Source organism: Bubalus kerabau, chromosome 10, assembly GCF_029407905.1.
Source record: "Bubalus kerabau isolate K-KA32 ecotype Philippines breed swamp buffalo chromosome 10, PCC_UOA_SB_1v2, whole genome shotgun sequence".
Classification (NCBI taxonomy): Eukaryota; Metazoa; Chordata; class Mammalia; order Artiodactyla; family Bovidae; genus Bubalus; species Bubalus kerabau.
This window is the reverse complement of record NC_073633.1, coordinates 77,356,050-77,372,070: the sequence shown is the minus strand read 5'-3', so window position 1 is coordinate 77,372,070 and position 16,021 is coordinate 77,356,050. Positions and strand designations below refer to the sequence as shown.

At 41.0% G+C, this 16,021-nt stretch overlaps 1 long non-coding RNA gene across 2 annotated transcripts in view; it reads left to right on the top strand.

Annotated features, from left to right (window-relative positions):
* Nucleotides 1–372: 372 nt before the first annotated feature.
* LOC129621618 (uncharacterized) overlaps nt 373–16,021 on the top strand; it is a 44,958-nt gene continuing 29,309 nt past the window's right edge. For both annotated transcript variants that reach the window (XR_008699566.1, XR_008699565.1), the window contains exons 1-2: nt 373–630; nt 13,469–13,661. This is a non-coding gene — a long non-coding RNA (uncharacterized LOC129621618). The remainder of the gene's footprint in view (nt 631–13,468; nt 13,662–16,021) is intronic.

The window sequence follows — 16,021 nt, the reverse complement described above, 5'->3', positions numbered from 1 at the left end:
TTTCACTTGTTGGGCCAATGTTTGCTGCTAAGTCTCCATACTCCGTACCTACTGTGTCCTTGGCAGTGTATTGATTGATATAATGGGTGTATAGAAATGTAAGTAGTAGCCTCAATGTTTGTAACGTTGGACCCTTGAGTTAATTCTTTTCTTGATTGAGCCCACCTCACCTTTGCCCTATAGGAATGCAGCTTTGTCCAATGCTTTTTTGGAGGCTGGTGCCTGACTTTGGAATAATCACCTTTACAGAAAGATAAGTTTCTTAAAATGTTAACAGGCCTCCTGGCCAGAAGATGATGTAATTCACCTGAACTTTTGCATATGATAAGTTTGAAAGCCTGGCTTCGATTAGAACCAGGAACTGCTGTCCTTGCATGACTCCACCCCTTCCCCCATTATCCTCTATGCACAACGTAAGGTATAAAAACTACTTTGGAAAATAAAGTGCGGGCCTTGTTCACTGAAACTTGGTCTCCCCATGTCACTCTGTCTCCCAAATTCTAGCTGAGTCTCCATCTGGAGCGCGGAACCCACCATGCTTGCTAATTATGCCTGGGCTTCTAAGATCTGACCGGGGAGGCCTCAGTGTCTCCTCTCTTTCGGGAGAACGGAAGGACGCCTGCGGCCTACGTAAGTGGTGCAAACTTCTTGTCTTGAAGTTTTATTGGTCTCCCGCGTAAACCAAGCTACTCAGCCTCTTTTCTCCACTGAATTTTCCTACTGAGTTATCCTCATTCTATTACTCTTTGTATCCTTAATTAACGTGTAATTAAGCAGTTGTTTCCTGACCCTCGCCTATGCCGTCTCTCCTTCGAATACCCTGGATCAGCTGGGGCTGGACCCCGGCACTTTTCTCCTAACTCATTTTCACCAAAACAGTCTTAGTTCAGTTCAGTTCAGTCACTCAGTCATATCTGACTCTTTGCGACCCCATGGACTGCAGCACGCCAGGCCTCCCTGTCCATCATTAACTCCCAGAGCTTGCTCAAACTCATGTCCATCGAGTTGGTGATGCCAACCAACCATCTCATCTTCTGTCATACCCTTCTCCTCCTGCCTTCAATCTTTCCAGCATCAGGGTCTTTTCTAAGGAGTCAGCTCTTCACATCAGGTGACCAAAATATTGGAGTTTCAGCTTCAGCATCAGTCCTTCCAGTGAATATTCAGGACTGATTTCCTTTAAGATGGACTGGTTGGATCTCCGTGCTGTCCAAGGGACCCTCAAGAGTCTTCTCCAACACCACAGTTCAAAAACATCAATTCTTTGGCTCTCAGCTTACTTTATGGTCCAACTCTCACATCCATACATGACTACTGGAAACATTCTTGAGAAAGATTTAATTATAAGACAACAAGCTCCAAATACATAGAGCTTCACTCCTTTGTGGTAGTCCTTTCATGTACGTTTCTCACATGCCAGAACTTGTTATCTGATCTCCTAGAAAGACTTACTTAAGAGCTAAAGAAAATTTGAAAACCTCTCAAGTTCCATATTAACCTAACAAATGTTCCACAAATTGAGAAATGCAATCAAGAACAATAGGAGAAGTTTAAAATGCTTCCTGATAAAAGCTGAACACCATCAAAAGTCACGGCAAAAGATATAAATAAGAATGGGAGATATAAAAACATATAGTAAAATTTAATATGCGTATGATTTGGCTTAGCAAGTATTTTCTAAGGAAATTAATATTTTGGGAGCAATCAGTTCAAGGATAATGTATAATAGAAAGAAATTGTAATGACCTAAATATCCATCAACTGGGTCTGTTGAATAAATTATGGTACAGCAAATATAGTGGAATACTATGGAACCACTAATAAAGATGATGGAGTGCTACATTTATTGAGACAAAGAGGTGTCCACAGTATTACGTTAAGTAAAAACGCTGATGAAAGAACAGTGTGATACAATTTTGAAAAATCTAGAAGAGACCCACTACAATGTGGTAGGATAAGAAGAGAACTTCACTTTCTTCTTTTCTATGTCATTGATTTTTTTACAATAAGCATTCATTGCTCTGACAGTCAGCAAAACCACTTACATTTTTCCACTCACAACCCCCATAACACAAAAGAAATAAAAATGGTCTGCGTGAGCTAGTAAGCATTTACATGAAAAGTGAGTTACACCTTTTATCCCTGATATTGGAATCCAAGGTCTGCACCACTGTGGCAGCGGCAAATGGGGGAAGGCTTGGTAAAGACATGATGTTCCGAGAAATTTGTTGAAGAAATTCACAGGCCTGAGATTCTAAGGAAAGTCTAAAATGCTGTTGCCTTTTATGGTGCTGTGTATGTATGTTTGCATGCCCTTAGACATAGGTTCTCATGCATGTTTTCCAGTGAACCTCAGAGCCTCTGGGTGAATGTCAAGGGAGTGGACTCTTTTCACATTCCCTCCCTCCCTCCCTGATCCCAGAGGAAGTCTTCCTTTTAGAATACTCAGCTACACCGAGCATTAGTCCTGGGAAAAGCTTGAGTAGAGGAGGCCCTCCCCACATCCTCTCCATGGACCACGGACCCTCTTCCTCCTCCCAATCTCCTCTCTCACCACCCTCTGTCACCTAAAGGAAAGGAAAGTGAAGTCGCTCAGTCATGTCTGACTCTTTGCGACTCCATGGACTGTAGCATACCAGTCTCCTCTGTCCATGGGATTTTCTAGGCAAGGGTACTGGAGTGGGTTGCCATTTCCTTCTCCAGAGGATCTTCCTGACCCAGGGATCTAACCCGGGTCTCCCATACTGCAGGCAGACGCTTTACTGTCTGAGCCAGCAGGGAAGCCTCTGTCACCTAAGGCTATGCTCAAATTGCCTGCTTTTGTCAGCGGTGATCTCCCACCCCATGTACCTTCCTCTAAGAGCCCCACCTTCTCTCCAGGCTCCAAAGTAGCAGTGCCTTCTATTCCTATCTCCCTGTGGGACTAAAGTACAAAGCACCTCCTATTATCTCAGGGCTAGTTTCCTGGTTAGGAACAAGTGAAATCACACTAGTGTAGATAATCAATACCCTGGCAAGTATTATGTCACTAGATTTAGTTTCATTAGAGAGTTAACCTGGAGTAATCAATCTCTAATAGTGAAATTTTAACCAGAGTTACAGACTGGTTGGAAAGATATTTTGGGGGTTGGGGGGAAGCTAGTTAGCAACAAAACAAGGATTAGAATCCTTGTTTCCCTGTTGCCCAGCCCAAGACCCTTCTGGTAATAGTTCACTGCCTCTTGTTTTCTCCTTCGTTAAGATTCAGTACTCTTAGCACTATTTTATAATTTAAAGAAAATTGCATCTTTCATGACGTTAAAGGGAGACAATATATTGCTATGCTATGCTATGCTATGCTAAGTCACTTCAGTCGTGTCCGACTCTGTGTGACCCCATAGACGGCAGCCTACCAGGCTCCCCTGTCCCTGGGATTCTCCAGGCAAGAACACTGGAGTGGGTTGCCATTTCCTTCTCCAATGCATGAAAGTGAAAAGTGAAAGTGAAGTCGCGCAGTCGTGTCCAACTCTTAGCGACCCCATGGACTGCAGCCTACCAGGCTCCTCCATCCATGGGATTTTCCAGGCAAGAGTACTGGAGCGGGGTGCCATTGCCTTCTCCATATATTGCTATAGAATATGCATATAAAGCTGATTTGAACAGTGTTTTTAGTCATCGTGGAATCTCAAAGTTTTATCACATTATACTAGTATTTCCAATTTAAAGCAAAAAAATGCAAGATAATGTTAATCCCTGCTAAAGTGACAGATAGTGAGCTCTGGAGCCAAAATGCCTAGATTTGGTGAGTGACAGCTAGCTGAGTCACAGGCCAGCTTTGTGACCTTGGGCAAGTTTACTTCACCTCTCCATGCTTCTATTTCCTCTTCCATAAGACATAGACAGTAAGAGTACCCACTTGATAGGATCACTGCTGCTGCTGCTGCTGCTGCTGCTGCTGCGTCACTTCAGTCGTGTCCGACTCTGTGCGACCCCATAGACGACAGCCCACCAGGCTCCCCCGTCCCTGGGATTCTCCAGGCAAGAACACTGGAGTGGGTTGCCATTTCCTTCTCCAAGGCATGAAAGTAAAAAGTGAAAGTGAAATCTCTCAGTCATGTTCAACTCTTAGCGACCCCATGGACTGCAGCCTACCAGGCTTCTCCATCCATGGATTTTCCAGGCAAGAGTACTGGAGTGGGCTGCCATTGCCTTCTCCTGATAGGGTCGCTGCTAAGCACTAAATGATCTGATGCAATAAAGACACTTAGAACAGTGCCTGGCACAAAGCACTCAATAGATATTCACTATTATAATCAGCAGCTAAAGAAACTGTGCTCAAACTACCGCACAATTGCACTCATCTCACACGCTAGTAAAGTAATGCTCAGAATTCTCCAAGCCAGGCTTCAGCAATACATGAACCCTGAAATTCCAGATGTTCAAGCTGGTTTTAGAAAAGGCAGAGGAACCAGAGATCAAATTGCCAATATCTGCTGGATCATGGAAAAAGCAAGAGAGTTCCAGAAAAACATCTATTTCTGCTTTATTGACTATGCCAAAGCCTTTGACAGTGTGGATAACAATAAACTGTGGAAAATTCTGAAAGAGATGGGAATACGAGCCTACCTGACCTGCCTCTTGATAAACCTGTATGCCGGTCAGGAAGCAACAGTTAGAACTGGACATGGAACAACAGACTGGTTCCAAATAGGGAAAGGAGTACATCAAGGCTGTATATTGTCACCCTGCTTATTTAACTTATATGCAGAGTACATCATGAGAAATGTTGGGCTGGATAAAGCACAAGCTGGAATCATGATTGCTGGGAGAAATATCAATAACCTGCAAGGAGATCTAGCCAGTCCATTCTGAAGGAGATCAGCCCTGGGATTTCTTTGGAAGGAATGATGCTAAAGCTGAAACTCCAGTACTTTGGCCACCTCATGCAAAGAGTTGACTCATTGGAAAAGACTCTGATGCTGGGAGGGATTGGGGGCAGGAGGAGAAGGGGATGACAAAGGATGAGATGGCTGGATGGCATCACTGACTCGATGGACGTGAGTCTGAGTGAACTCCGAGAGTTGGTGATGGACAGGGAGGCCTGGCGTGCTGTGATTCATGGGGTTGCAAAAAGTCGGACACGACTGAGTGACTGATCTGATCTGATGCATTTGACACCACCCTTATGGCAGAAAGGAATAAGAACTAAAGAGCCTCTTGATGAAAGTGAAAGAGGAGAGTGAAAAAGTTGGCTTAAAGCTCAACATTCAGAAAACTAAGATCATGGCATCCAGTTCCATCACTTTATGGCAAATAGATGGGGAAACAGTGTCAGACTTTATTTTTCTGGGCTCCAAAATCACTGCAGATGGTGATTGCAGCCATGAAATGAAAAGATGCTTACTCCTTGGAAGGAAAGTTATGACCTACCTAGAAAGCATATTCAAAAGCAGAGACATTGCTTTGTCAACAAAGGTCCATCTAGTCAAAGCTATGGTTTTTCCAGTAGTCATGTATGGATGTGAGAGTTGGACCATAAAGAAACCTGGGTGTCGAAGAACTGATGCTTTTAAACTGTGGTGTTGGAGAAGACTCCTGAGAGTCCCTTAGTCTGCAAGGAGATCCAACCAGTCCATCCTAAAGGAAATCAGTCCTGGGTATTCATTGGAAGGACTGATGTTGAAGCTGAAACTCCAATATTTTGGTCACCTGATGTGAAGAGCTGACTCATTTGAAAAGACCCTGATGTTGGGGAAGATTGAAGGCAGGAGAAGGGGATGACAGAGGATGAGATGGTTAGATGGCATCACCGACTCAATGGACATGAGTTTGGGTAAACTCTGGGAGTTGGTGATGGACAGGGAGGCCTGGCATGTGGTGGTTCATGGGGTTGCAAAGAGTTATACACAATTGAGCGACTTAACTGAACTGAAAGAAATCTAAGCACAGATTATATCTACATATGCATTTAGTTGGATGCTTGAGCAAAAAAAAAAAAATCTGTTAAATATATTGGCAAATATATTCAATACGTAATTGGCAAAAATAGTCAGGAGAACTTTTAAATGAACAGTAAAAAAATGAAGGATTAAATTTCCAGGCAATGTAAAATATAGTGTATATAATTATATATTATAATATATAAATAAATTCATCAATACAATCAATGAAAGTGAGACCACTGCAACAATAAACAGAACAATGGAACAGAATAGAGATCTTTGAAAGCAATCCCCAAACACACAAGAATTTAGTATCTGAGAAAATCGACATTTAAAGTTTGTAAGAAACACTTAGCTTCCCCCGAAATAGTGGTGAGACAAATAGTAAACAATAAGAAAAGAGATCTATTCTTTACAAGTTACGCTAAATCCAGATGGATTAGAGAGCTAAATGTAAAAAAATGAAAGTATAAAATTACAAAAAACAAATATGAATGACAAAGTTAACTATTATTCAGCCATTGGGATGAGAAAGGACTTAATAACCTTGAAACAAAAGGAAGAAGCTACAAAAAATAGTTTAATTTGAATACACAAAGATGTATTTGTACATTAAAATTTTTTAATTAAAATAAACATTTGCCCTGAAGTAGGAAATGACAACTCATTCCAGTATTCTTGCCTGGGAAATCCCACAGACTGAGCAGGCATGCAATGTATAATATATAATTTTTACAGTTGTATAAAAAAAAATAAAGATCTTTCACAAAATATTATAACTTAAAATGAAAAAAATAAAAATTTGGAAAAACTGTTGCATATGGGGTTAAGAGCCTTAATACATAAAGCTCATTTACAAATCAATAGGCAAAGACAGTGCACAATGAAACAAAAAAACTGGTTAAAGGACATGCATGTGTGCTAAGTCACTTCAGTGGTGTTATTTTGGCTGAAATGTTAGTTGAGATAATTGTATTCTTGCAGCATCTTAGTTTCCTGACCAGGGAGCAAATCTGGGCTCTGGTAGTGAAAGCACCAAGTCCTAGCCACTGGACCACCAGGAATTCTTATTCTGTTGTACTCATTTGCATGTGTGTGTTTTGTGCTAAGTCATATCTGACTCTTTGCGACTCTATGGACTGTAGTCTGCCAGGCTCCTCTGTCCATGGGATTCTCCAGGCAAGGGTGGGTTGCCATATCCTCCTCCATGTGTGTGTTTGCTGCTGCTGCTGCCAAGTCGCTTCAGTTGTGTCTAACTCTGTACGACCCATAGATGGCCTCCTACCAGGCTCCTCTGTCCCTGGGATTCTCCAGGCAAGAACACTGGAGTGGGTTGCCATTTCCTTCTCCAATGCATGAAAGTGAAAGTGAAAGTGAAGTCGCTCAGTCGTGTCTGACTCCTAGTGACCCCATGGATTGCAGCCACCAGGTTCCTCTGTCCATGGGATTCTCCAGGCAAGGGTGGGTTGCCATATCCTCTTCCATGTGTGTGTTTAGTTCTATATAATTTATCACATTTGTAGGTTCATGTATCCACCACCACAAGCAAAATACAGAACAGTTTCTTTACTGTAAGAAATATCCCTCCTCTCTTTTTTGTTTGTTTGTTTTTATTTTTGGCTGTGCTGGGTCTTCTTTGCTGCTCTGGCTCTTCTCTAGTTACGGTAAGTGGGGGCTCCTCTCTAGTTGCCGAGTGTTGCCACCCACCCTCCTGATCTCTAACCCTGAAAATCACTAATCTGTTCTCTATTCCTAAAATGTTATATTAAATAAGTTAAATAAATGTTTAGATTTGTTAAAGAACGTAAAACACAGAAGGTTAAATGAATGTTAAAAGTTCATAATGTTAAAATGTATGTATTGAATATGGAAATGCTAAATGCTAACATTTAAATGTTAAATAAATAGAATCATACTGTACGTAACCATTTAGGACTGGCTTCTTTTTTTCCCCCCACTCAGCATAATTCCCTAGAGATGAATCCAAATTGTCACATGTATCGGTAGCTTTCTCTTTCTTTTTGGCTGAGTAGTATTTCACGGTAAGGCAGTGTCACAGTTTGTTGAATTATAAGCCACTGAAGGACATCTGGACTGTTTCCAGTTTGGGGCCATTATGAACTCAAATGTTATGGGTACACAAATCTATGAATTCCTGTGAACATTTGTGTATGGGTTTTCATTTAGATATAAGTTTTCATTTCTCTGGGGTAAATGCCCAAGAATAGAATTGCTACATCTTGTGGTATCTGTGTGTTTAGTTTTCTGAAAATCTACTAACCTGTTTTCCAGGGGGTTGTGCCATTTTGCTTTCTCACCACCAATGTACGAGTAATTCAGCTTCTCTGCATTCCTCACCAGCATTTAGTATTGTCACTGATTTTTATTTTCACCATTCTGATGGGTGTATAGTAATATCTTATTGTGATTTATTTTAATTTCCCCAATAACTAATGATGGTGAACATCTTTTGATGTTCTTATTTACCATCTTCAGTGAAATAAATGTTTATGACTTTGACCTATTTTCTAGTTGGATTATTTGGGGGATTTTTTTTGTGTTGAATTTTTATTTTTATATGTATTTAAGATATGAGTCTTTGCTGGATATGTGGTTTGCTAATATTCGCTTTCAATTTGTAGCTTGTTTAACTGATTCACATGGTCTGTCATGAAGCTTCCTTTTATTTTTCCTTAGGAATTTGATGGCTTAGTGTGTAAAGAATCTTTTTTTTTTTCATCATTTCTTCCATTTTTTAAAAATTTATTTATTTTAGTTGGAGGCTAATTACTTTACAATATTGTAGTGGTTTTTGCCATACATTGATATGAGTCAGCCATGGGTTTACATGTGTTCCCTATCCTGAACCGCCCTCCCACCTCCCTCCCCATCCCATCCCTCTGGGTCATTCCAGTGCACCAGCCCTGAGCACCCTGTCTCATGCATCAAACCTGGACTCGAAATCTGTTTCATATATTTAATATACATGTTTCAATACTATTCTATCAGATCATCCCACCCTCGCCTTCTCCCACAGAGTCCAAAAGACTGTTCTATACATCTGTGTCTCTTTTGCTGTCTCGCATACAGGGTTATTGTTGCTGCTGCTGCTGCAAAGTCGCTTCAGTCATGTCCGACTCTGTGCAACCCCATAGATGGCAGCCCACCAGGCTTCCCCGTCCCTGGGATTCTCCAGGCAAGAACACTGGAGTGGGTTGCCATTTCCTTCTCCAATGCATGAAAATGAAAAGTGAAAGTGAAGTCACTCAGTCATGTCCAACTCTTAGCAACCCCATGGACTGTAGCCCACCAGGCTCCTCCATCCATGGGATTTTCCAGGCAAGAGTACTGAAGTGGGGTGCCATTGCCTTCTCTGAGGGTTATTGTTACCATCTTTCTAAATTCCATATATATGTGTTAGTATACTGTATTGGTGTTTTTCTTTTTGGCTTACTTCACTCTGTATAATAGGCTCCAGTTTCATCCACCTCATTAGAATGGATTCAAATGTATTCTTTTTAATGGCTGAGTAATACTCCATTGTGTATATGGACCACAGCTTTCTTATCCATTTATCTGCTGATGGACATCTAGGTTGCTTCCATGTCCTGGCTATTATAAACAGTGCTGCGATGAACATTAGGGCACACGTGTCTCTTTCAATTCTGGTTTCCTCAGTGTGTATGTCCAGCAGTGGGATTGCTGGGTCATATGGCAGTTCTATTCCCAGTTTTTTAAGAAATCTCCACACTGTTCTCCATAGTGGCTGTACTAGTTTGCATTCCCACCAACAGTGTAAGAGGGTTTCCTTTTCTCCACACCCTCTCCAGCATTTATTGTTTGTAGACTTTTTGATAGCAGCTATTCTGACCGACGTGAGATGGTACCTCATAGTGGTTTTGATTTGCGTTTGCATTTCTCTGATAGTGAGTGATGTTGAGCATCTTTTCATGTGTTTGTTAGCCATCCGTATGTCTTCTTTGGAGAACTGTCTGTTTAGTTCTTTGGCCCATTTTTTGATTGGGTCATTTATTTTTCTGGAATTGAGCTGCAGGAGTTGCTTGTATATTTTTTAGATTAATTTTTTGTCAGTTGCTTTGTTTGCTATTATTTTCTCCTATTCTGAAGGCTGTCTTTGGTAAAGAATCTGCCTGCAATGCAGGAGACCCCAGTTCGATTCCTGGGTCAGGAAGATCTGCTGGAGAAGGCAGAGTCTACCCACTCCAGTATTCTTAGACTTCCCTCCTGACTCAGCTGGTAAAGAATCCACCTGCAATGCGGGAGACCTGGGTTTGATCCCTGGGTTGGGTGATCCCCTGGAGAAGGGAAGGGCTACCCAGTCCAGTATTATGATCTGGAGAATTTCATGGACTGTATAGTTCATGGAGTCGCAAAGAGTGGGACACGACTGAGTAACTTTCACTTTCACCTCCGATTTATTTTAAAACTTGTCCAAAGAGCATTTGAGACTTTCCAGGTGGCGCAGTGTTAAAGAATCAGCCTGCCAATGCAGGAGCCACAAGTGACACAGGTTCAATCCCCCATTGGGAAGATCCCCTGGAGGAAGAAATAGCAACCCTTTCCAGTATTCTTGCCTGGAAAATTCCATGGACAGAGGAGCCTGGCAGGCTATAATCCATGGGGTTGCAAAGAGACAGATGTGACTGAGCAACTGAGCACAAGAAGCATTTAAGAAACTAGGTATTTTTTTGACAATGCTAGTGTAAAATTTCTGGGTTATACACAAAACTGGTTAATGTCCAAAAGGCCATACCATAACCTTTGGGATTATCTTTTCCACCAGATAGAAATTATTTGCATCTCCACCAGACAAGAATGTATAAATTCACCTCCATTCCTACAGATTTGTAAGTAGCCCAGACAATAGATTTCAAATGCACAGGTAATCAATACAAACTCGGGGTTCTTAGTAGATTGTTTAGTTTAGGGCAGACCCTCCAGTTGATGTTGACCTATCAAGGAGCAAATTGCTAAGTATTTGCTTTCCAAGTCAGTTTGAGGAGGGTTCGATAGACTTCCCTTAAATTTTCCAGGGCAGAAGTTTATAAGCAGGGCAGTGAGCCAGGTGTCCTCAGTGGTTATGGAAAGATGTAGTGAAAACTCTCTTCTTACTGTTCTGGCATTCTAGGTTCCATTTAAAATTGTTGATGTCCTGCCTTCAGGCTAGCAGTCCCTGAGACCCTTTCCTCCTTCATCTCAGATCAATTTCATGGGCCACCAAGCCCTATGGAGATCGGTCAGTTAACACACATGCCTGCATCCCTGACAGTGAGGGACAACCCAACCCTAATTCGGATCCAGAGGCTGCAACCTCAACTTCTCTGTTGTCCAGAGAAGGCCGTGGCCGAAACTTAAAGAGGTCTCCTTCTCTTGGGGCACCAGCCTCCAGAGGGCTCTCATTTCCACTACCTGGAGCTTTTCAAAGGCACAGTTCCTGGTGGTCCATCTAATACCTTGCTTTGGGGAATTCAAACCTTACATTTATTCATTAAGTACTGTTTCTGAACCATGCTCCTAGATAAATAGATCCTGGGGGTGGCTCCATTTCATTAATGAAGGTCTCAACAAACTCCTCCACTCTCTAATTTCTACTTGGATGAACTGAAAGTGGTTTCTGTTTCTAGAAGAAATGTCTTCTTATAACCGCCTCACTGACACATGAGTGTCTCCTCTCTTTCTGTTTTCAAAACATAAACTTTCCTGTACATAAAGAAAGGAGTGCAAAACACAAATGTACCACTGCTTAATGTGAAATTAAGGAGTGAAAAATCTGCCAAACACCACTAATCAGGGAAGAACATTGCTAGGCCAGAAGCCCCGCTATGCCTCCTTCCAAACACAACTCCTTGCCCTCCCCAGAAGGAACCACTCTCTTGACATTTGAGTCCATCTTTTTCCTTACTTTACTTTGGAGTTTCACCAATTTTGTATGGATCCCTAAATAGCATAGAGTAATTTTGCCTACTTTTAAACTCTTTATAAACAGCCATACTGCATATCTTGCTTGTTTATGAGCTTCATTCATTTTGTTGACTCTAAATGTAGTTTGTATACATTCATTGCTATACCGTACTATGTGATGATGCTATGCACTTACTCATTTTTTTTTACCCATTTACCATTGATGAACACTGGCATTTTTTTCAGTTTTAGTGAATAGGAATATACACTATAAAGATTCTTGTACATATTTACTGCTGCAAATGTGCCAATAGTTTCTCCAAAGTAAGTAACGAGGAGTGAAATTTCTGGGTCACAGTGTAAGGATACCTCCAACTTTAGTAGATAATGCCAAAGAGATTTGCCAGTTTCCTCTCTCACCAGCAGTCCCCATCATTTTATGTGAGCAGTTATATTTTTAGAGCTCTGATGGAAAAGCCTATGTGGCTAGTGATTTTCTAGAGTGGTGCCTTTTTCCTTTGCTCCTATGGATCCATGCACATCAAAAGTAGCCAGGTTGCCCAGAGCCCAGATTGAATCTAACTGTGCCAAAAAACAATAGGTGTCAAAGCCATCCTCACTGAGCAGGTGACAGTACTACACGACATCATGGACACGCGGTCAAAGAGAAGATATAATTTTAACACTTAGAAGATAATTTTGTAAAGCATAAAAATATTCGTTGCATTAAATGGCCTTCACAGAAAATAAGAACAAAATATTTGTTGACAATTCTATCACTCAGTGAATCCTACTGTCTTTCTGTGCTTCCTTCCAGACCTGGGTCGATTTACTATTATCATTTTTTTACATAACTGTGGTCACAACATAGATATAATGTTGTGCTTTACTCTATTCCCTTGACAAGATACCATGAGCATTTTTTCATACCTTGCTACATAAGCTTCCTAACAATTACTTTATTCACTGTGCAATATCTGCCAATAGTGGCAGCTCTGGAGGAGATAATGAGGCAGGTTTTAGTGCCACCCACTCCAGTATTCTTGCCTGGAGAATCCCTGTGGACAGAGGAGCCTGGCAGGCTACAGTCTATGGGGGTGCAAAGAGTTGGACACAACTGAGCAACTGAGCACAAAAAGCACAAATCTCATTCTTCATTTCCCACAGAAAGCCTCAAATAAATATTCAGTCAAAGGAAGAAGAGCACACACTTTATCTAAATGCAGCTTTAAGTCCCCTCACCTCCCTCCAACAAAATTGTGTATCACAAGCCCTGACCATGCAGCAATGCTGCGATTCTATTGACTACCAAGGGTATACTGTAACTCAATTGTCCCCTGTTGCTGAGCCTTCAGATTGTTCCTAATCCTTTGAAATTTTAAATCATGTCCATTCACAGGGCCATTTTCCTTCCTTTGGGCTATTTCCTTACCATAAAGACTTAGAAGAGGGTTAGTGAGTCAGGGATAAGTGTTTTTAATGGATCTTGATAAATGATATTCAATACTACCGCACTTTACAAAAGGGGCATTGCAATTTGCATTTGCATGAAGGATGTATGGATGCACACACTACATTAACCAAGGTCTTTAGTTGCAAACTAAAGAACTTATTGGCCCTTCCAGAGGTTCAGTGAATATGTCTTGGAGGCTCCACAGCCATGAAGGATCCCTACACCACACTATGCATCGGTTCCAGAGGAGATTCTGTTGTGATCAGGAGACACCACTGCACCCCACATGCTGAGTCAGTGTACTGGCTGATAGAAACTCTGCTGTCCTCAAAGCTGTTCACCTCTGCTGTCATCTCCATCAGAAAGTAAGTTCTGTGAAAATGAATCATGTATTAGGTGGTGTTTTTTGAACGAGACAGACTTTATCTTGACATTTTTCTCCCATCTCCATCACGGATTGATGAATATATGGATACACATTTCCTCTTCTATATCAAATTCTTAATTGGATGTATTTGTAAGCTACATGTCTATATCTTTGTTGCAAAGGAACTTGGGGAAATGAGTTCTGTATTTTTCCTTAAGAGGTAGGACTTAGAACTTGACAACTTCCTCTAATGTACAAAGATAGTTCCGAAGATGCTGGTGGCCACAGACAAAATATGTCTTACCTTCCATAACTACCAGCATTAGATAATTAAATTGCTTTTGGTAATCAGTTATAAAATAGTTCTTTTTTCATTTATTGGGTTGCTGCTACTGCTGCTGCTAAGTCACTTCAGTCGTGTCCAACTCTGTGTGACCCCATAGACAGCAGCCTATCAGGCTCCCCCGTCCCTGGGATTCTCCAGGCAAGAACACTGGAATGGGTTGCCATTTCCTTCTCCAATGCATGAAAGTGAAAACTGAAAGTGAAAAGTGAAAGTGAAGTCGTTCAGTCGTGTCTGACCCTCAGCGACCCCATGGACTGCAGCCTTCCAGGCTCCTCCATCCATAGAATTTTCCAGGGAAGAGTACAGGAGTGGGATGCCATTGTTACTTATTAAATTTCCTTTCAAGTTTCTATACACCAGTTTTATATCCATTCACATAAACTATCTGTGCACCTTCGTCTTTTAGAACCTGTGAATATATTTATTAATATATTTCTCATGGATGTGTCAGTTCAATTTAGTTCAGTTGCTCAGTCGTGTCCGACTCTTTGCGACCCCATGAATCGCAGCACGCCAGGCCTTTTATATGCAATAGTGATTAACCTTTCTTGTCAGTGTTTTCATCTTTCAACATCTAAACATCACAATCACTTCTATGCAGGGCAAAGGGCAGGTAGACTCGGCTTATTTGGCCTCTGTGCCCTTTTATTGCCATGATATTTAGCCTAATAAACAGCTAGTCTCTTGATACATGTCCAGAGAATTCCACGTAACTCTAGAAAGAGAAGAAAAAATGAATAAAAAAATCACAAGTATTTGTTTTAAGCCTTTGCACGTTTCATGGATCTAGTTATTCTAGGAGGCATGGGAACACTGTGCGTTTAAATAACTGAGATGGATTCTAATCATGTCTCAGGTGGTATTTTTTGAACCAGACAGACTTTACCTTGACATTTTTCTCCCATCTTCATCATGGATTGATGAAACAAAGGAAACTATATTTTTTGTTCTTTATGTCTCATCTTTCCTCCAAAGGATCATTAGTTTACAAACATTGACCTCAAGTTGAACCCAAGCTCTAAGTCTACACTCTATAAGTAATCATTTTACATATGGGAGGAACAGCTAAATTATTTTATTAAGCTTATAAACACTTTATCAACAGAGGTAGAAATTGTCTCTTTCTCAATTTTGACCCTGTACTATTACTATCTCATATGCCCTTTATACAGAATTATACAACAGCCAAATCACATCCTCAAGAGCCAGGGCATTACACAGCATTCTTTGGGGCCCTGGAACATCATCTTTTCTCCTCTACTAATAAAAGTACAGAAGGTGCAGGTTACCTCATAGACCACTGGACAAATGCCTAAATCTTTCTGGATTAGACCTGCCCATGTTTTCTGACACATGTGGATTTGGCCCTACTAGTTCTGCCCATGACTGGGAATGTCTCTGGAAGGCATTATCAGATGAATGGCATTTTCCACTATGTGGTGAACTGTGTGCTCCCATGGATAATAAAAGTAAATCCAACTGACAGGACTGCATTTCAGAGAAGGGCAACCAATCAAAAATATCTAAAGCACCAAATTCCATTGCAGAGGAGACATCTTGCATATCCTTGGTTCTGTTTCCATGGTAGTAAGGGTTGCTTAGAATATTCAAAGGCAATTTAAATGCATTTAGGCCACAGCTTACAAGAGGATCATCTTAGGAAAATCAGAAGTGAGTAAACATTAACTGCTAGTAAAAATAAGCAGTATGAAAAACACACTCATCTTGCTTTTTTATTTAGTAAAAAATAAAAACATTTTCAACATCTGGAAACTTATGTTTGCTTCTAACTTGGGTTTAGGATGACTCATTTCAGACAGTACCACAATTGCCATATGCTGGAATACAGAAATTTGAGGCTGTTTATTTTTAAAATTTAATTTTTAAGCACAGAACTATTAACTTACATTACCATTTGCCCCAGGGACAGCCTCAGGAGTGTACAGACCAGATAAAGGAAGTATCTCCTGTACTGAAAACACAACTCCTCACTGATGTGTCAGTGTTGGAGC